The sequence below is a fragment of the Formica exsecta genome, unplaced genomic scaffold, assembly GCF_003651465.1.
Source record: "Formica exsecta isolate Colony F162 unplaced genomic scaffold, ASM365146v1 scaffold1387, whole genome shotgun sequence".
Lineage (NCBI taxonomy): Eukaryota > Metazoa > Arthropoda > Insecta > Hymenoptera > Formicidae > Formica > Formica exsecta.
In genome coordinates this window covers 181311-203285 of record NW_021848718.1, presented here as the reverse complement: position 1 = coordinate 203285, position 21975 = coordinate 181311, and the positions used below count along the sequence as shown (strand labels likewise).

The window sequence follows — 21975 nt, the reverse complement described above, 5'->3', positions numbered from 1 at the left end:
CCCCCAGTGAGAAACGCGACGGTGATATCCGGAGCAGCGCGCGCTGGTCCATCTCTCTGCGTCGGGATTCTGGAGAGAAGAAACGATAACGCGTATATATATATTATACATATATACGCGTCACGATTACGCGGGATTTCGACGCGAAGCCGACAACCAGCGGAGAGAACATTGCTGCGATTCTGACTAATCCTGTGAAGTGGCGCAATATTACGAATGTCGAAGACGGTGGCGTGAGTGACTGTTAGCTGGTGAAATTGTGAGAACAGAGTGTGTTGTTGTTGTTGTTTCGCGTTCGAAGAAGCCGAACAGAGCGAGCGTGATCGCGATATATTCGGTGATGTGGTAAATTTGATATTGACATTGTGAATCGTGAGTTCGTTGATTTGTATCGTCGCATTCGAGGTTGAGCTCGCGGTAAAGTCGTAGTAAATACGCGCGCGCCTCGCGTTGTTGTTGTGATGTCATATGTATTATCGTCGACGGTGGAATCGGAATTGTTCGCAGTGATGATTTGAAGTGCTCCTCGACAATTTGACTTTATTTATGTCTCACGTGAAGGCCGCGACATCGGACGTCTTCGGGATTCCTGCGATCGAGAGGTATGTAAGGATCGTTACGATGCCTATATAGGGTGTCCTAGAATCTTGATTAATTTATTTTCGATAATAGATTCTTGGTAAATTTGAAGTGGAATTTTATTTATTTATTTATTTATTAGAACCTTTTAATATTTAAAAATCTTGTATGTGAGATAAAACAATATTAAAATTAGAATTTTCCGAAAATAAACCATACATAAATTTGAGCAAACAATGGGATTTTTATATATTTAATTAATATTCTAAAGTTTAATTTATAAAATGCTATTTTCTTTCAATTATTTACGCGCCAGAAAAATATTAATGTTGCAATATTAAAAGAAAAAAAAGGCTTCGAATCGATCAAAGATTCTATTATCATTGATATAAACTGAAAAAAGAGATCATATTTATGCGAAATTTTAAATTTATCTTACACGTGCGTATTTTTTATCTCATATTTTTGCTAATATAAGAAAAATCAGTTTCGAAATCATAAAATTTTTAATTGAAATAACATCTGTATATTTTGGTATATAATATTACATACATGCAATACATAAACCGCTGGAAAAAATTCTGCATTACAAGATAGAACAGTAAAAGAAATTGTTACAGATCCTGAAAAAAATGATGAATGAAAATAAATGTACAAATTAATGATTTTTCCGATTTTTAATAAATTTCTGGAAGCAAACTTTAAAAAGCATTGCAATATTATCCAGTAATATCATTACACAGTGATACTGAAAATAACTATGTAATAATGCATTTTATTATATGTATAATATAATAATGTTATTGAGATATATAATTTCTTATCAGCGGTTTGTGTGTGTGTGCTTATGTTAATCTCGAATATTCGATTTATGAAAAATTTGATTTATATTTAAAAGAACTTTGTTCAAATTTCAACAAAAATTAAAAATTCTTGTCAGATACCCGAAATTTCGTACACAATGTTCGCAACGAATGGATGGGAGACAGATCGAACAATTGTATGCAAAATCTACGGGTCTCTCTGGCAGGCACAATACGAAAATATTGACGAATTGTAGAGTGCAGCGAGCCCATCTGGCGTTGCACGGTCTGCGCATATGCTTGTTTACATTTCCGAATGTATTTGGCTCAAGAAATGTTTGCATAGTACGCGCTGTACGTGATAAACTATGTAAATGTTTTTTTTCCAAATATTAAGTCTGCAATACGATGATATCAATTCTTTTTCTTTTTAAAGCCAGCCTTTTTAATTGAGTGAAAAGGAAATTACATAAAATGTCGCAAACTTTAGATATACTTGGTGAGCATATCCGATGGCGAAATATTCATGACCGCGCGTTCACGGCTGAGTCATTTAATTCGTTCACAAAGGCTTACGCATACAGTGAATAAATTTCAAACACAATATAGTACAATTGTGATGCGAATAGCGTTGTTACAAACCAGTAGATTATTAATGGCATAATCTATGTATAAGATTTTGATCAGCACTGATCTGACCGTACGAATCTTAAGATACAATTGTACATCACAATTATACATATTTGGAAAGCATATTTGTTTTTTTTTTATTTAATAATTTTATATTTGTAATATTTTATATATTATATTTGATATTTGATATTTAATATTTTTTATTTATTTAATATTTTATTATTTAATAATGAAAATACTTCTTAATTATAATTGGACGAAAGTAGCTTATTATTTATATTAATTTTTTTATTCACGGTTAATTTTAAATATTTACTTAATAGAGATTTTCTCGCCTATAATATAGGAAGCGTCTCAAATAACGATAGAGATAAAATATCGTATCTCGTATCACGATGTATTCGATAGTGAAATAATCTGAAAATATTTGATACCGTTTTTATTTTTATGTATATATAAATCAGTAAAATAACGAGCGCGTTTATTTATAAGGTTATTATCGAGCGCGATTATTTATAAAGTTATTATCGAGCGCTTTTCAATGTTTTGGACAATGAAAGAGGTAATTAGAAGAGTTATTATTAATGAGACTCATATAATGCATTATTTACTTTTAACGAAACATGCTAAATGTTTGACTATCTCATTACTTTTTACCCAGCTTTTTATATATTTATACACATTTGACACAAACCTTCGGCGATCGACGTAATTGAGATCGATCGATCTTGGGTTTCGGGATTGGGTCTTGTCGAGACGACGACGATAGGGTTATTCGCGCGCGCACACGTGTCGCACGAGCCTATTCTGGGAAGGATTATTACGCTTCCTGGAAAAGGCAAGAGGGTTTAAGGGAGACCGTATGAGCGCGCGTTTCCAAATCGTATACACAACGGTCCCGCTGTCCTCTTATCCCGATTTAGATCCATATGACGCATATACGGCGTACGCGTTTCGTCACTGTAAACAGCATGATCTCGTTATTGTGTCGCCTCGTATAGCTGTGAGAAACTGAGAGAAAAACCCTAAGCTCAGCTTACATTATTGTAGGCATAGTCTATTGAATGAACTCGTGTCTCGAGTGCGCATTCATAGAAATATCTCGATTGATTATTTTAGATTCGTTATCTTGAACCAGTAATATAATATATTTGCGTGTTTCGTAGTAATCAGTTTCAGAATAAAACGAACGAAAAAAAATCATTTTTATTATAATATGCTGAAAAGAATATATTTTTTTAAGACTCATTCACAATCTTTTTTATGAAATTTGATAAAAATATCTATTTTTTTCATTAAAATTAAAATTTATATTTGTAAGCATTTGATTGACATGTTTCCTAAGAAAAAAACTAATTTATGTAAAAATGTTTGTTGAAAAAGAAGTGTCTTTCAATTTTCCATTATTATTTTTTTCTATTATTAATTGTAAGAAAAATATTTTTCACTTGAATCACATGAATCATTCTATACATGCGCAAAAGTTATTTGTATAACAAACAATTATAAATAAACAGAATTATATAAGTAGCATTTAATTGAAGTGTTAGAAATTTGAATCAATTAATGAAATAGTGACAATTAATTGAAATGAAATAACAATTGTTTCGATCGTTATTCTCGGTCGGAAAACGATTTGCTTCGATTACCGTGAAGAACGATATTACATGCATTTCGGAAATGCATGCCTTGCCGCGTTATCATACATCGCCCGTTCCAGAGGTGGTCGACCTAACGAAAGTGAGTAACCCTCATCACGCATGCTCTCCAACCCCGATATCGTAAGACACTTGAATGAGGGGTGGATGATAGAGAGTGTCCGTGCTTCTCTCCTCCCCCGTAGATAATATTTACCGTCCTTTTCCTATCTCGGCGTACACAGGCATATCGCAGAAAACTCGCGCGCTGGCTTGTTGATAAGTGGATTTTTTTACCGCTACTTATACGAAGGGCTGAAAGTCTAATGATTCGTTTTATGCGCCACGCCTTTCTTCGAAAGATGGCTTCCTGAATATAGGAATTACAGTCTCCTCCTAGAGGACGCCTGGCATTCTGCAGATACGCGAAGCACCTGGCTTTCTGCACCAAAGTTTATAAAACTTACAAATGCACTCTCAGCCGTTAACTCGTGAATTTTCAAAGGCTATCATGCGAAATCATGCGAAATAACAATGTTTTGCACGAATCATGTAATACAAATAAAAAGGTCTTTTTTTTTCTATTTTATTTCTAACTTCTGTAACTTGCTTATGAGTGGTAAGCGTAGGAGATTTATCTTTCAAATTGTAACAATAATTTTATGAAGGAAAGTATTATTTTTTTAAATTGTGGAATGACAAGCACACAAGCAAAGAGAGCAAATTCACTCATGCCCATCCTGTTGCATGTGAGGTGAAATTGTACGCCTGAAATTAGAATCAGACAAGCTCTGTGTGTATTGCATCAAAGTTATGTAAGCTGTATAATTCATGGCTGCGGGGAGAAGAACCTAATCGATATTGTCTTACAGGATGTATTTACCAACTTCGGACGTGACGCGAAAACAGATTGACGTTACGAACCTAACGCCTGAATAAAATCTAGAGAAGCTCCCATCTCTTGTCTTATACGTATGTCACGACGGATGTAGATTATGACTTCATATCCTGTTCGTTGAAGCCGTTCCTTTCGCGGCAAGATTCGATTGAACGCTTCCTCCATCGATTTTATGTCTTTCGAAGTCATGTATTCGAAATTATACTTTTCGTCTCGACACGTAGCGAATTAATGATACTATATGGAAGTCATATGTCATACATCAATTTAGAAAAAAAAATTAAATATAGTTTTATATATAATTTTTTTATACAATATTATATATTTCTTAATCATAGTACGCGCTGTACGTGATAAACTATGTAAATGTTTTTTTTCCAAATATTAAGTCTGCAATACGATGATATCAATTCTTTTTCTTTTTAAAGCCAGCCTTTTTAATTGAGTGAAAAGGAAATTACATAAAATGTCGCAAACTTTAGATATACTTGGTGAGCATATCCGATGGCGAAATATTCATGACCTATATAATTTTTTTATACAATATTATATTTCTTAATTATATGTATAACTTTCAATGATAATTTTTTACGAAGAGAGACTGCTTTAATTTAACTAATTATAAAAAAAGTTGATTAAAAATCTGTCATTCTCTCTCAACAACATATTTTTCTTTCTGCCGTTTAACGTTATCGAGCAAGGAACGTATCGGAGTTAATTCGCGTTATCTTAGCTGTAGATTTGAGAAAAAGTTTAAGAAAATTTAATCTCTTATTACGCGGAAAGAGACGAGTGCGAAAAGACAGTTAATTTTTCGCGTCTAAAGTACACGCTTATTCTTAAGCTCGATATCTGCAGATCTCGCGAAGCCAAAAAGATGTGAGGGTCGTGGGAATATTTCAGATAGTTTACTATATATTTAACGATAAGCACATGTTCTTTGCTTGAATAACTCTCATTTTAGTGACAACGAAAATTCGTAAAAACCGCGTTTTTACTATCGAATTTGTTATCGAAAAGTTACGTCACTAAATAGTAAATTAATTGTTGTCGTCAAAATTTTCAAACACAAATGAACTTATATTTTATTAATACGGTGAAAGAAATTACCGGTAATAAATCTGTGATAGTTTTAAAGATACGCTTACAAACAGACGTGGTGTAAGCACGTAAAGCGGAACATCTATTATAAAAATTATGCAATATCAATTTTCACTTCTTTCTGCACGGTGAACCAATATTAATTTTTGGATTTTAAAATTTCTTATATGCTTTTTAAATATTAATAAGGATTATATGTGCGAACATTGCATGATTTAAATAAAACATTCTTATATAATAATCTCAAAGTAATATATTTTTAAAAGAATAAATCTTTCATAAAAACTATTCGGGATTTATTTATCGTGAATGAAATCGGCAAAAGAAAATAATAGCACTATTTATAAACATTATGTGAATTTATTGAAACAATTACATATTGAATCGATTCAGACTGGGGGGGGGGACTGAATATACAATAAATTATTTTACTTTATACAATTTATCCTGCTCTCGCATATGCTCAAAATAGACTCGAAAAATTCTCTCTATGGGTATTATATTCTTCTTTATCTTAAGACTTTAGAAACAATTATTATTACGCGAACCGTACACACAGCAATTTTTATGATATTTTATTCCACTTTAATGATACATATTAAAGTGATTCGGATTGTATTCATTAAGCTTTGATCTTAAGCCTAGTAATGATAGATTGGAGATACTCTCGATGAGACTCGGCTAATATGAGAGCGAATTATTGTACCTTTTACGTCACGCTTTCCTACCGCCATCGTGCATATGCTGAAAGGGAACGCGTACTTATAACAATAAACGGTATTATATTCTTCCCGGGATTGTGTGTGTAGTGTGTAGCCTGGTAAGCAATGGGCGTGGCGCGAACCGCGGTATCGGCTTTTGTATTACGGTGCACGTACTCTCTCGCTTGCCTTTTGTTGCACGTTGCAGTAAGCCGTTCCGGATACCCCGACGCGCCGCCGATCGTATCCAAGACGGAAGAGAAGCTGTGTGAAAGAGAGCGCGCGCCCGAGACATATCGACGAAGTAAATGAAGGTCCGAGGAGGCGGAGAAACCGGCGTATATTGAACGCACGTGTGTTATTTCGTCGATTATATTGCGACTCTCGCGAGCCACGATCGGCAGTTGTTGCGTCGCGATTGTGTCACTTGGCGATCCACGTGTTATTGTCTTGCTCGCGTCAATGTCCTGCGTGCGTTCCCTTTTCCTCCCTTTTTTCCTCTTCATTCCGTAAATCGTTTTCATTCGTGATGCGAGTTAATACGAGAATGTAAGTACACGCATGCACGGAAGTACATTACGATTTTATGAATTGCCGTTAGCATTCATTGTGTACTTGTAATTACATTTCTGTTTCAATACAATAATATCAAATCTATAGACAAGATTTAAGATAAATATTATTTCCGATTCAATCTCAAATGTAAAGAAATTTAACTTGCGTATAATCTCATAAATCTTTTTTTATAAAATATATAAAATATAAATGTCAACTTTATTTATTCGCATGCAAATCTTATCATAATAAAATATTATAACTGTGATGTTAAACATTAACAATGTAGGTATTAACACCAATGTACATCTTTAATATTTCATTTGATGATTATATCGTTACTCGATATATTGTATGCTCAAAATATTTGTTATTTTCCATAATGCCGAATTACTGAGCGTGAAACGTGATATATTAACATTTGTTTGTTCTCGTAATACTGAACATCTGAATATGAAACATAATATTAACTCCGTATTTCCTTGTTGACGCAACTCGGTTCCAGGGAATGAAACACGTTTGTAACAATCGATAATCGGTTTTATACAAATTTTACGGCGATTTATCGCAATAAACAGGAGCGCAGAGCGGAGTGCATTGGCCGGAACACAATCGGAGCGAGGCTGTTGAGAACGTAATTAAAACGCAGTAAATTTTAACACGCGCACCGAGCGAAATACTTGAATGCTTCGAATACGAATTCGCATATCGATCTTCCCCCGCTCATTGTCAGCGATTAATTGCACAGCAGAATCTCCGAGTGTCTATGTCTATACAATCGCAGACGTGTAATTTAATCGACGAATTCGTCACATGTCGTGCTATTAGTTATTATAGCGGTTATGCATCGGCAATTTATGATGGTCATCGCGTGTTTATTTCTAATTGTAGTCATTCTAATTATTGGACAGCTTATTAATTTTGTTGATATATTGCATAATCAGGAAATTGTATCTTAGTTTTTTTTTTTTAATATTTAATATGTATGTAATTACGGTAGATATTCTGTAAGAGCAATTTTGCTTTCCACAATTTCATCTCTAAGCATATTAATTGCTTTGTTTCGTGTTATATATTTTTTACAAGATTTTAACTGCACTTATTTTTCATAATCTTATTATGTTTAACATTGCTATGATGCGTTTTATGGCAAAACAATAGTTATGAGTCAGAGAAAGAGAGAAAAATCGCGTTTATATCGTATAAAAATTTTCTACATTTATCGGATTATACTTTTGGTTGCATCCACATACGCAGAATTTAACCGAGATGATTTTGCAATCGCAGCTACGCAATGCATTTAACGCAAAGCTGAGGAAAATCGGATTTCAACGCGTAACGCGTGTATGTAGAAAATCTTTCGGGACGATTGAAACGCACGTTCGATATTGATCATGCACAAAAAATCTGTATGCGAGTATTGTAGGTAAATGCAGTGATCAGAGGAGCACCGTGTGTGCAGATGTATGCACGAGGCAAAAGAGTACGAAAGAGCCGGTCTTCGGCGGAACACCTGCTCCACAGGTATGCGATACTCTCCTCTGTTCTTCGCGCCTGTTCGCTACATATAATATATCTTGAAACATTCTTTCGTCTCGTTCGCCGTGATCGATTCGAGACGGGCGATAATTGAAAAGTTATAAATTTCATATAGTTGAACGAGAAAAAGAGTCATAGGACACAACTCTATAACGCGTCGCGTCGAATTATATTAATTCATGTATCGAGATAACACTCGATAGTTTATAAATTCTCTAATTTATTCTCGAACGGTTTAAGAAAAAATAAATAAATTGATAGAATTATTAAAACGATGCTTATTATTGTTGCATTCTTTGTTTAAATGTTATAAAACTTTAGGCTGTTATATTCCGAAACTTTTATTTAACTAATAATAAATTTTATTTCAGATATTGTTATTTTCAATTACATTGTTACTCTGCAACATGAACATACATAGCTTATGGTTAAAAAATAAAAGTATAATAGTGTAAACATTGTTTTTATTTTGTAAATTAGAGATTAGATGTTTTAAAATGATCGAACCATATATATATGAAAAAGAAATTTTGTGTTTTCTATACGAAAAAGATTGGCGATATTTACAATATTATCCACGATTATTGGACGGGCACGAAAAGCACACTGATTTAAATTACCGCACAATAGCGTCGCTTGCAGGAAACCTGTTTGCCGGGTGTTCAGCCTGTTTTTGCGTAGCCGTACAATATTTGAAGGACTTGGGCGCTACGAAACCACAGACTTGCTAAACCACATGCAGCAATTTTGACAGGCGAGGAATTGAAAAAGGCCTCGTTAATAAGATTTAATACATACATATGTATATAAATGTATAAAAGTTATGTCTATAATGATTTTTTTAATGGAATCTACAGATAAATATATATTATGTAACTTAGCATGTTTTCAAGCGTTGAAAAATGGTTCGTGAAAAAACATAAAAAATCAAAAAATATTTTTCATGTCTCTTGTTAGTTAATTTTTTATATCTCTACATTGTGCTACACGGTATATATTGACAAATATTATAAAACAAATGCATAAAATTGGGCGATTTTAAGATATTCAATACAATATTGTCGCATGAATAATCTCGAAATATTCAACATATGTTCTATCTTCGTTAACAACTTGCTGTAACTTGTTCTCTCTTCATTGTGCATATTTGAATTATAAACAGCTTTTTTTTTTTATGTTTCCAATTTTATTTTTCAGCATTTACACTATTGAGGAATTTAAATTTTTCGGAGTTAGAGATACGGTTATTTAATTCTCTTATTAACTTTTATGTGTTGCCTCATTATTCCAACGATTCTTATTTGCATTGCGCACATCTAGACACTTCTGTGAATTATTAATGAATTTATCTAAATTTCTCCGGTGTTCTTATATTTTTAAATCGATAATTAAGTCAATCACTAATCGATACTCAACGATTATCAAGTATTATTTTAATTAAATTAAGTGAGAGAGAAAGAGAGAGAGAAATAATATGTGATATAAATTAATCTACAAAATGAACATTATTTAATAGCGGACAACCGATATTCTGCCAATGTATTTGTCAACTCTTTTGTTGCGTAAAGATTCTTTTTCTCTCTGATCATCCATAATCTGCTTTATTCCTTAACCTTGTGCTACTCGAAGCGAATCGTGCAGCTGCACCGTTCGTCTTTTTGTACCTTAACACATTGCAGACGAGAGCTACCAGGATTCTCCCTATTGCACAACACAGGGAATTTTCGAAGCCCGCCGGCAATACGTTACAGTGTTAAGCAGTTTCGTTTGTCGGGGAAATGGACTGTTAATTATTTGAAGGAGAACATCCTTTTGCTACATTGTTGTATTGTCTTAAGATCTAGGAGAACTAGACTAATAGATTCTCCTTACCCCCATGAAATATTCCCATACGAAGTGGTAATTTGCGGAGAATTATAACGTAACGTAACATACTGTTCAGAGATTCTCCAGACGGTTGTTTGCTATTAAATAATTTCCGCGATTCCGCCATCAATTATGTAAGAGCTATGTGTGGCGATTGTGCCAATAAGCTGTACGATATAAATTTCCAATTTTATCATAATTTTCATTTCGCGTTAAACGCTCGCGATTATTTCGGGCCGAATAACTTTCACAGTAGAGTTGCTTAATGACATGGCAGAGCTGGGCAATCACTACAGAACACCTGTCCCGGACGTATTTATGTTAGCCGGACTCCTCTCTCTTTCTCTTTCTCTCTCCCTCTCCCTCTCTCTCCTCTCTCTTGATTCTGACATTGAGAGCTCCGTAAGGTACGAGACGCGTTGTCGTATGCAACTGGCCAGCCTTCGACGCTCCCTTTGAGCGGAACATATCCTTTACGTCGCTGTAAACGTACATTAATGCGATAACGGCGATGATAAACGAGTTCACGGGTACCCTCTCTGTAATAAAAATACTAGAGGCGGTCAGATGTAATATGTAAAGAGCTATTAAATGCGCGTGGTCGTATAACGGAATTTTCTAATATCGCGTGTATGCACCGGGTCGGTCGTTGCTCGTTAGAATAAAATTCCAGACAGATCGATTTTTCGTTGATTGTCGTGCCTGTGGTCATGCGACAGTTTTATGTATCGCTCGGATATACAAACAGAGTTTAAAGTGGTTGGTTATGTACATACACACGCTTGATGCGCCATTGAATCCTGAATTATATTTTACATCACAGACTAACAATAAAATGTCATAACACACACAAAGTATATCTTATTTAAAAGTTTTAATACAAATTAAAAATGTAATTTATTTATTTCTCGAAACAATGATTTATCGTATAATATAATTTTCATGATCGAACTAATGGGAGATTTTTTGAAAATAAATGGAGGGAAAATATTATATATCGCAAAAGAGATTTTATAGCGTTAAAACACGAAATTTTCTCAGTAAAGTTTTATAGATATATCTATGTTTTTCATCCTTGAAAAATTTTTACCGCTCAACCGAGTGTGTGAAAATATCGACAATTTATAAGCGCTACTTTCCCAAGTGGAAGATCTCGTAGATCGCGTATGCAAATCATATTATCACGGAAATTAATACACACACGCACACTTCCGTTACTTTGCATACACTTGCCGTTTCTGTTTTACGAGATTAGGTACGGGTTTACATTTACAACGTTTCCATGATATTATCGATTATAGAATATATGTATATATGATAGAAGATTGCCAAACACACGTACGTACAAGATGATCGCATGTATAAACGCGGATAATATGTACTCGAATCCACATGCATTGGCTGTCCATGATATTTTTTATATTAGAATTACAAAGATTTTAAAAAATATGTTATACGTTTGTTAAACATCATATATTATACATTATAGTTTAAACAATTTTAATATTATATTTCCAACAGGTTGATAATTGGGTGTATTCATTATTCGTAGTGTATAACAATTTATTTTTAATCAATTTTATCACATTAGTTATATTTTTAGTAAATGTACGTTTAATAAAGATTGCATGCTAAATTCTTTAAAACAATATAATATCGATTTTAGTTTACGTCGAATTTTTTAGATTGGTTCCCACGAATGTCAAGTAGCTTGAAAAAATGATAATTAATGCCACGAACTATGCATTTCTTACGCATTATTCGTGAGCGTGCGTGCCTGCGTTTCCCGGCACGTGCTGCGACATTGCTCGCACGTGTGCGACTAGTGTGCCTTCTGTTTCGCATCGAAATGCGATTGTAACGCGTAACTCGCACTAAACTCCCTGAGAAAAGTCAATATTACTACAAGCAGATTATCACGTGTCTGAGCATTGGATATTTACGGAATTTGTTATTTATTTTTATGAATAAATAGTTTTAATTTTATATAGATTATAAATCGTAATTGAAAATTAGTTATTAAAAATGCTACATTTCTCTATTATTTATTAATAAATATTAGAAAATATTGTTACTTTTGTCTTGTATAACATTTATCGCGTCCCAATGTGTATCTCTTTAAAAGTGGCGCACTTTCAATGAACGATAGTGCCCGAGTTATGGGAGGTAGTTCAATGAAAAATGACTGAGAATCGATCGCTGCAATACCAGCAGTACCAGCAGCGTTTATCCTGCATCCGAATGGACAATGCAATGTTTACACCCATTCCTCCGGTACGTATTTCCATTGATAGCTGGCATAAAGAGACGGCTTCAGATCGTAATGCTTCGTGTATTCAGCCGGTTTTGCCATCTGGCGAACGCGAAACATACAGCGGCGTTATCGCGTATACCTATCTCGGTATAGGCGACTAGAAGAGAGCGATCTCTATTCACCGCGAGAGCCCCTCTAACTTTCCAGACGACAAAAGTTTATGAAATTCCTCAAAAGCTCGGCCTATATGACGCGACGTGGACGTTGGCGTGACGGTATACGAAGGGAACTTTTCGAGCTTTCATCGCGGACGTGAGAGAACCTCTTGGAGAGGCGATTCCGCGGCCTCCGCTCTCGTCGTGACGTTTACTGCAAGGCCTATTGTTTTCATTCACAGCAAGCGACTCGCGGAGCTTACTCGATCCTAGCGGGCCAGTTTTGCTTCAGCAGCATTTTATCTCGCATCCACGTAATTTTAAATATTATATTTATTTAAATTGTGATATAGTAATCTCTCTCTTAATGCTATTTAATTATTTAATTAAATTATAATAATATTTAATTTATAAAGAGATGAAGAATGTATTGAAACGAATTTCAGAAATTGTAAGATTTTATTATCAACTGCACACAAAGTTGTACATATGGTGCGATGAAACATTATTATTACACTCTGCTAAACTGTTGTTAAACTGTTGTTAAAATTGTTTTGCACTTTGCGAAACTTGGGATTATGATAACGTTGTTGAATAGATAATAGCACCGGTGTGTCGTCGAGCAAGATGGCTGAAGGCTATTTGCCTGTCAAACGCCTTCGTCGGACTCACCCTCCTCTTACCTTCGCACCGTGTATAGCTTTATGTATTCGTTCTGTTAGAGACCACTCTATTCCGAGCTTAAGGTCCGTAGAATATATCGAAGGAAAAGTGAGAAATTGGCGCACGTTAGGTGGTGTATCTACCACTACGAGGGTTACCCCGTAAGTGCCGTCAGCGTTTTAAGATTAATTATTGTGAAATATACGCGTTGGTCATCGCTGTAATCATCGCGAGTGCACTTGATAATGCTTCTCATTGGGGTCGCCGCACTTTTGACGTATCGTACTGACGTTCCCTCTTCTCTCTTTTTTTGCTCTTCCCGAGCGAGCGTGCATATTTCAAGCTCGCGATATATCAACCACAACGGTGTGTTGTCACAACCATCGCGATGAAAGACAAAGAATGCATTTGCATCGGGTGAAATTTCCCACGGGTTTCGCAGACACTTTTTCGCAGTTCTTTATCTTCGAACCACTTTGAAGCTACGCGATTCTTGGTAACTTGGTACTAGTAAGTAACCTGATAACCCCTAAGCTTAGCTGTGTCTTAGCGGAGCCATAGTTTCGTTAGTCCATTGTCCCGCGTGAGTTTGTCGTAACCCAACACTTATTGTGCATCTCGTCCGAGCTCTTTCTTATGTTAGTAGCTAGCCCGCTTATCGTCAGGTGACGTATACAAGATGCTGTTACTCTTTCAAATTGATTTTGCGAAAGTTTGGTGAATATGAAAACTTGGCTGAACATTTTCGATAAAGAACAGTTTACCCGCTCAATTTAAAGGATTAATGTCCGAAAGATTTCAAAGAAGCGAATCATTTTTTTAATGTCTTTTATGTAATGACATATTATGCGAGACCGCGCGCAAGAATTGTTATTATAAAAACACACTTAATAATACGAAAATGTAAAGTCACATGCGAGAATATACAGAGCGATTCACAAAATAAAACTTGATAAGTCGATTTTTTCGATGCGACATAGAAAGTTGAGAAATATTGAAAACTTTAAATATTTGAAAATCAACATTAAAGGCAATCGTATTTTATCGATCTTAAATGTTTCATTCGATATATCTCTCTTGAATTTTAATTAAAAAATCTCTGCGACTTCAATCTTTGTCACATCAATAAGGTATTTTTTAGTGTAACATATAATATATGACGTTTATGCTAGTTACGATACCATAAGCCACGCAAAGGGTCGATGGTAGTTAATGTAAAAACTTGCGTGCTGACCTGTAAGGCTATTTCTAACGGGTCGATATATTCTGCTCCACGCGGTATATCAGGTAAAGAATACCCGGCAGTGGTAGCTAGGGGCCACTGACATGAATTATTACTCCCGACAGGATTCGACAAGCGCGCGCGGGACAAGCACAAATTACTTCCTCGCTTCTTCCATTTCGTACAAATGACGGTGCGTCTTTCACGATCGCGCGCGAACGCACTACCTTAATTTTTATTCGGCACGACAGAAAGGAAATTCTTATTTCCTAATGTAATGAATCCGTGTAAGAATCGTCCTATTAGTGCAGAATATTATATAAGTAAATTTATTTCTGCCGTAGCTAATTTCCTAATTAAAAATTTAAGAAGCATAATGTGATTAATACGAAAATATAATAATTGAATTTTATTTATGTATTTTTTTTTTATAATTAATATTTTAGAAAAATACTTTGCCATAAATGATAAAGTATCCATTTTTTTATTGTAAAATGTATATAATTTTTGCATAAAAGAATTTTTCATATAAAAGTTCTGTCGTATTTTTATTGCAAGATGGTTTATAACAATAAAGACTAAATCATCCAAAAATTATCCGTAGATTTAATATTAAAGTCGTAGCATGTTATGTGGAAAATTTTATATTTATAAGAAAATGAGAAATAAAACAGAAACATAATTTTTATTTTAGGTTTTATTTCGGCTAGAAGGTTTTTAATTCTCGCGCACAGACAATGATGCGGATTATATTTTTTTTTCTCTCTCCACGGTCACAATTCGAATTTAATTGAATTTTTCCCGCGGGTGTTGGAGATTAATCGGTGGGATCATTTGCCGGTTCGCTCTTCGGGTGTATTCCGCCGGATATCCGCTCGACATTGATACATAGCATTACGATAAAAATTTCCGTACATGCTACATTTGGATCGAATGTATCTAGATTTATCTATGTTTGTAGCCGTTTTTACAAGTTATTTTTGTAAATCCAGATATATATATGCATCCAATACGATCGAATTCTCTGATGAATTTTCATGTTATTTCATCTTAATTATGTTAGCAATGTGTGTAAAGTTGATGTATTATTTTTTAGAAATTTATAAATAGTTAAAAATTCTAGCTTTATATATTTTAATAGTATATATTTCAGTTTATTCTGAGATATTTTCTATTTAACACAGCCACAAGTATTTGTTTAAACTATCAAGGATTGTAAAACTATTGAAAATGACGTCAGAACTTTTAATTACTTAATAATTTATATTAAATAATATTTGTGTGCCAGCTTTACACACATATTAGTGATATTATAGATTGTAATATCACATCTTTTTAGTTAATAGAATGTAAAGGATTAAATGAAATATTAAACTTAATACTTTATCTTTATATCAAACTTAAGAATTTTTTTTCAATAAATTACTGGAGCAATCAGCGTATTTTCTTACAAGCGAAAATCTCTCCGAGAAATACTGGAGCGTCAGTTTATATCTTTTCTGCGACGGACGTTCTCGCACGTGATATCGTACACACGGATTCATGTGCCGGATTTATGTGTTCGTTATTTTTATAATTAATATTTTAGAAAAATACTTTGCCATAAATGATAAAGTATCCATTTTTTTATTGTAAAATGTATATAATTTTTGCATAAAAGAATTTTTCATATAAAAGTTCTGTCGTATTTTTATTGCAAGATGGTTTATAACAATAAAGACTAAATCATCCAAAAATTATCCGTAGATTTAATATTAAAGTCGTAGCATGTTATGTGGAAAATTTTATATTTATAAGAAAATGAGAAATAAAACAGAAACATAATTTTTATTTTAGGTTTTATTTCGGCTAGAAGGTTTTTAATTCTCGCGCACAGACAATGATGCGGATTATATTTTTTTTTCTCTCTCCACGGTCACAATTCGAATTTAATTGAATTTTTCCCGCGGGTGTTGGAGATTAATCGGTGGGATCATTTGCCGGTTCGCTCTTCGGGTGTATTCCGCCGGATATCCGCTCGACATTGATACATAGCATTACGATAAAAATTTCCGTACATGCTACATTCGGATCGAATGTATCTAGATTTATCTATGTCTGTAGCCGTTTTTACAAGTTATTTTTGTAAATCCAGATATATATATGCATCCAATACGATCGAATTCTCTGATGAATTTTCATGTTATTTCATCTTAATTATGTTAGCAATGTGTGTAAAGTTGATGTATTATTTTTTAGAAATTTATAAATAGTTAAAAATTCTAGCTTTATATATTTTAATAGTATATATTTCAGTTTATTCTGAGATATTTTCTATTTAACACAGCCACAAGTATTTGTTTAAACTATCAAGGATTGTAAAACTATTGAAAATGACGTCAGAACTTTTAATTACTTAATAATTTATATTAAATAATATTTGTGTGCCAGCTTTACACACATATTAGTGATATTATAGATTGTAATATCACATCTTTTTAGTTAATAGAATGTAAAGGATTAAATGAAATATTAAACTTAATACTTTATCTTTATATCAAACTTAAGAATTTTTTTTCAATAAATTACTGGAGCAATCAGCGTATTTTCTTACAAGCGAAAATCTCTCCGAGAAATACTGGAGCGTCAGTTTATATCTTTTCTGCGACGGACGTTCTCGCACGTGATATCGTACACACGGATTCATGTGCCGGATTTATGTGTTCGTTATTACACTTGTTCATATATTTTCATGCGTATCTAGAGTTTCTTCCTGAGTTTTGACACTTTTACAAACGAGGTACAATTTACTTTATTTCTAGGGACTGCAGATACTCTCAGTTCTATACTGATTTATTTTGTCATCTTTATTTTGATTGTATTGATTCGTAATAATTCAAAATGAGGTATTTGATTCTATCCTTCGTAGAGTGAGAGGACTGTAACACATGGCTCACTTCCTCTATTTCTGTCGTAAATTTCTATAGGAAATGAATTTTTCGTGTTTTTCTAAATGCGATAAATTTTTTCGCAGATTGCTTTTTAAGCAACTTAATATATCGGTCAGCTATCTTCGTAAGAAGAAAATAGAAATAGTAAAACTATATGCCATTAACATCATACAGTAAATGCTATGAGTTGGACACATTCTCTCAGAATCTATAACTGTACCTTTATCATCATAACAATACGTTTATAAAAGATTCTTATAATACTAATATACATATACTGCATATTAATATTAAATGCGAATACGTTGTTTCTTTTAATTAAATATTTCTGCATAATTATGAGATAACGATTAACTGAAATATAGTTTTAGTTAATTTTTTTTAATATGGAAAAATTTGTACACAGAGCGTATTCTATTTTTCTCTTACATACCATGAAATGGTGGATATTTGTGGACATCATATGTGCTTTTGGATAGCGCAATATATATGTACTTACTGCATAGCATATGTGCAAGTTATTAGGGGTTGTATCGTGAAAAGTTTTTAGGAATTTGTCCGCGCCTACTAGAGAGCGGACCAACTTATTCCGCTTGCAGACGAGAAGCACTCTCAGGATTCCGCTTACGGCGAGCATCGAGGAATTTCCTTCATCTCCTAGCATCGATCTTCCATCTAGTGGGAAGTATTCCGAGAACACCGGCTGCATGTCCGATATATATTGGTGTGGATTTATAGCCATGCGGCCTTATATATATGTAGTATATTAATCCCTTCTTTTCCTCTTTTCCTCGCGCGTAGGTCACGTTAGACAAGGAAATCGATATTTTTCCATGTTCACTTTACGATAAAAGGTTTTACATCATACTAAGAAAACATCAATTATCAACGAATTAAACTTATGTACAATCTACGACTCCACATAAGAAACAAACTTATCGTTTTTACGTTTCTCTATCATTTTGAATCATGTATCCAAATGTTTTTTTTTATTTATATAATTATATTCGAAATTATTTGTTGATTGATTGATTTATATTCTATATTAATATAGAAAATAACTTGCAATAAGATTCCGAATTGGTATATTATTATTTTACACCAGGTTCTTCTTCCTAATCAGTGTAAATTTTCTCATTTATTGACAGGAGTTAATTTCGAAAATTGTATTCGAAGCTCTAGGCTCTTCAATATATGTTTGCAAGGTCAATATCTCGGGATGAATGTCATTAATCTAGCTATCCAGGCTATGAGACCATTTAGGAATTTCGATTAGTTCTATGTTAATCACACGTGCAGAGAACCGGGAAGTAATTAACTTTGATGATTCAATTAATATCCAATTTATTAGTTTAATTTATTAAAATATAATTATTCAAAAAATTATTTTTACGTATAAATAGTTTTGTATTAAAATATGGAAATTAAGATTAAATGATATTTTGCATTTATTTTAATCTTTCTCTCTCTCTTTCTCTTTTAGAAGGTTTACGATGCTCAATTTTGCTCATTTTTTTTTTGTTTAATTTTTTATCATATTGAAATATTTCAAAGCTATATATATTTATACGCACAATTTTTCATTTTATATAAATATCCAAAATTATAAGAATGCAATTATCAAGAATGCATTTATTTGCATATTCTTGAATGTAATTTAACAATAATTTTTTTATTTTGGATATAGCTTTCGCACGTTATTCAATGCTTTATTTAAGCTTCAATATATCATAATGTAAAATGTAATCCATCAAAAAATCATATATAGTTTATATACAAAAGACTGAAGTAAATATTTTGTAACATAGGCAAGAACATCGAGTGAATCATTAGAATATTTACGATATTAACGCTCCGAAAAATGAACCATAGTGCGTCAGAATCTGTGAAAAACACAACAGGTGTAATCTCATTAATGTCCTTCAAAAAAAAGGCCGGTGTCCCCGCGATTGGCAGCTGCTTCAGTTGGGAGGCGAAACCGCAAACCCGACAGTATCTCTCGTTCGATACAGGAGCAGCTTCCACGATTTTCGGTTCCCTGCATCTCGCTCGGATTCGCCCGTGCTGTATTTACTTATGTGTTCGCACTTGACTTGCTCGCAACTCGATACCCCCATATCTAATTACGCACAAGTGACACGCATCGCGTCAACATGTGTGTGTGCATAAAGTTACTCATTATATTATGCATTTCTCGCACAAAGCGCACGCCGGCTTTTAACCGCCATAGCGCGAGTTTGAAGTTACATTGAAGACCGGTTTTGCTATTGTGCAAACTTTCCGCCGCTTTGAGAAATTCTGCGAAACTTTAGCTAACCAACAATAACGAATACTCGGATAGATCTAACGGATCTCTTTGAAGAGAGATTATTCGATAGTTGGTTCTCTGAGTCGAGTGAATATAATACATATTTATAAAATCCGTATTATAATATGGCTAATATTAATATAATTTATATAACAAATTTTGATTTTGATTTATTTTATTTTTTTTTTTTTTGACAAAAGATATTATTTTTAATAGCGTAATAAAAAATTAAACTTTTGAATACATTAAAAAAGTGATATAAACTTTGATCGTATTTTATATCAAAAAATAAATAAATTTGATAAATTTTCTCATCTGTTATCGTATTAGATATGATTTGCTGTCATATTCATCCATATGTAGATATATTGACAGCAGCAAATATGATATCTGATTATTAGCTTATAAGTTGACTGGCTGATTCCATATACAGATTAATAGATGTGGGTTGCACTGTTCGTTGAATCTGAATCCTCGCCGCATATGTTTAATGAGATTGATTCTGGTATTCAATCACGTAAAGAGCTTTTCTGATGCGTTGGCTTTAATCTCTATAAATCAATTCTATCAAAGTGCCGTTGCCATTTCACGAGATGTATGATGATTATATATCTCTCTCTCTCTCTCTCTCTATATATATATATATATATATATATATATATCACTCATTTTCTGAATATTTATATCTTCAATTATTACATTATTTAAATATATAACTAATCGGATGATTTTAATTACAGATATCGAAAGAACTTGGCAGTTCCAGTCATAAAAGGACAGCATCATATCTGGTGAGTAATTATTATTTTATTCTTTCAAAAAGCGTCTTTTTTTAAATATAGTTTTTATAATGAGAAAAGAAATTTATGTAGCGATATAAAAAAACTGAAAACAAGTATATCTTTAAATATGTATTTGCATCACTTTATTAAGTTTTGGAAGGGCGATAAAATATTGTAATTGTTACTGTTATATCGCGCAGTTAAATACAAGTTTTTATTGTTGCGTCCCTGGATTTCATCTGGAGATCGTCTCTGAGCGCAACATTAAAAAAAAATATTAATCAATATAGTAAAATATTCGTCAAATATATATATAGTATGTGATGGAACTGTCTTTTTTAGCAATACAATTATTATTGAAACATGAAAAAGCAGTTTACAAAAGTAAAATTTACGTTACATTTTTCTGGTAAACTGCGCGGCACAAGCTGGACAAAAAGAAAGTTAGGCATAAGAAGCGAAAAAGGCTTCTTGAACTTTGTAATCTTATGAAAGTTTGCGAGATGGAGGCGTCTGTGGCGTTAATAACCTCATGCATCATCTGCGGGCGAAAAAATTCTTCATTGGCCGCTGACGCAGCAATAAAAAAAAATGTAGTGGTTTAATTGATCTCAATGTACATTCAGTCAAAGCATGACATGTCAAATGCGCAGGTTGATTATTGACAAATACTGCTAACAAAATTATCAAATGACGGGATAAATATGAAATTTTTGCTTTTATTAAGTCTTTCTTGACAACATAATTTTGTTATTATTTTATATTAAATTATCCAATAAAAATCAACTTTTTATTAAACGTTTAATTATTAAACGTGATATTCACATATTAAATGAATAATGCATTGAAAAGCTTAACATACGCTGCGTGTATTATTTTATTCTGGTTTGCAACATTTCGATATTATTATATTCCACACGTTCAACCAGATCACGTCTGGATTCAGTCTAGTGGATTATGAAATTATGGGAAACTGTGTTTTTCCGACTGCGTCAAAGGCAAACTGATGGTGTATTCTGGTATTTTGCCAAAACGAAAGCAAAATGGACACGAAAACGAGAAGAGAGGTAAACCTAAAAGGGAGATAAAAGGATGAAAGCAAACCAAAAAATACGTGATAACGCGAGAACACACGATATAAATGGCAGTCGCATGCAATCCACACCTGCGGCTTTTTAAATAAATATCGAATTACCTTTTTTTGGCAAATTTAAAAGATCGAAAGTGGGAATTTGTTTCTCAATCATTAATTGATGTCTTTTTTAGCTGTTCCATATTTATTCGTATAGTTAAATGCGATAAAGGTTTTAAAACTCGATAGGAAATATTTATGGTTAGTAATCTGAACC

General features: G+C 33.2%; 1 protein-coding gene across 4 annotated transcripts in view; it reads left to right on the top strand.

Annotated features, from left to right (window-relative positions):
- Window positions 1–21: 21 nt before the first annotated feature.
- Window positions 22–21975, top strand: part of LOC115246120 (protein tincar) — a 141388-nt gene continuing 119434 nt past the window's right edge. For all 4 annotated transcript variants that reach the window (XM_029824746.1, XM_029824748.1, XM_029824747.1 and 1 more), the window contains exons 1-2: window positions 22–602; window positions 20585–20635. The gene's annotated coding sequence lies outside the window, so the exon portion shown is untranslated. The remainder of the gene's footprint in view (window positions 603–20584; window positions 20636–21975) is intronic.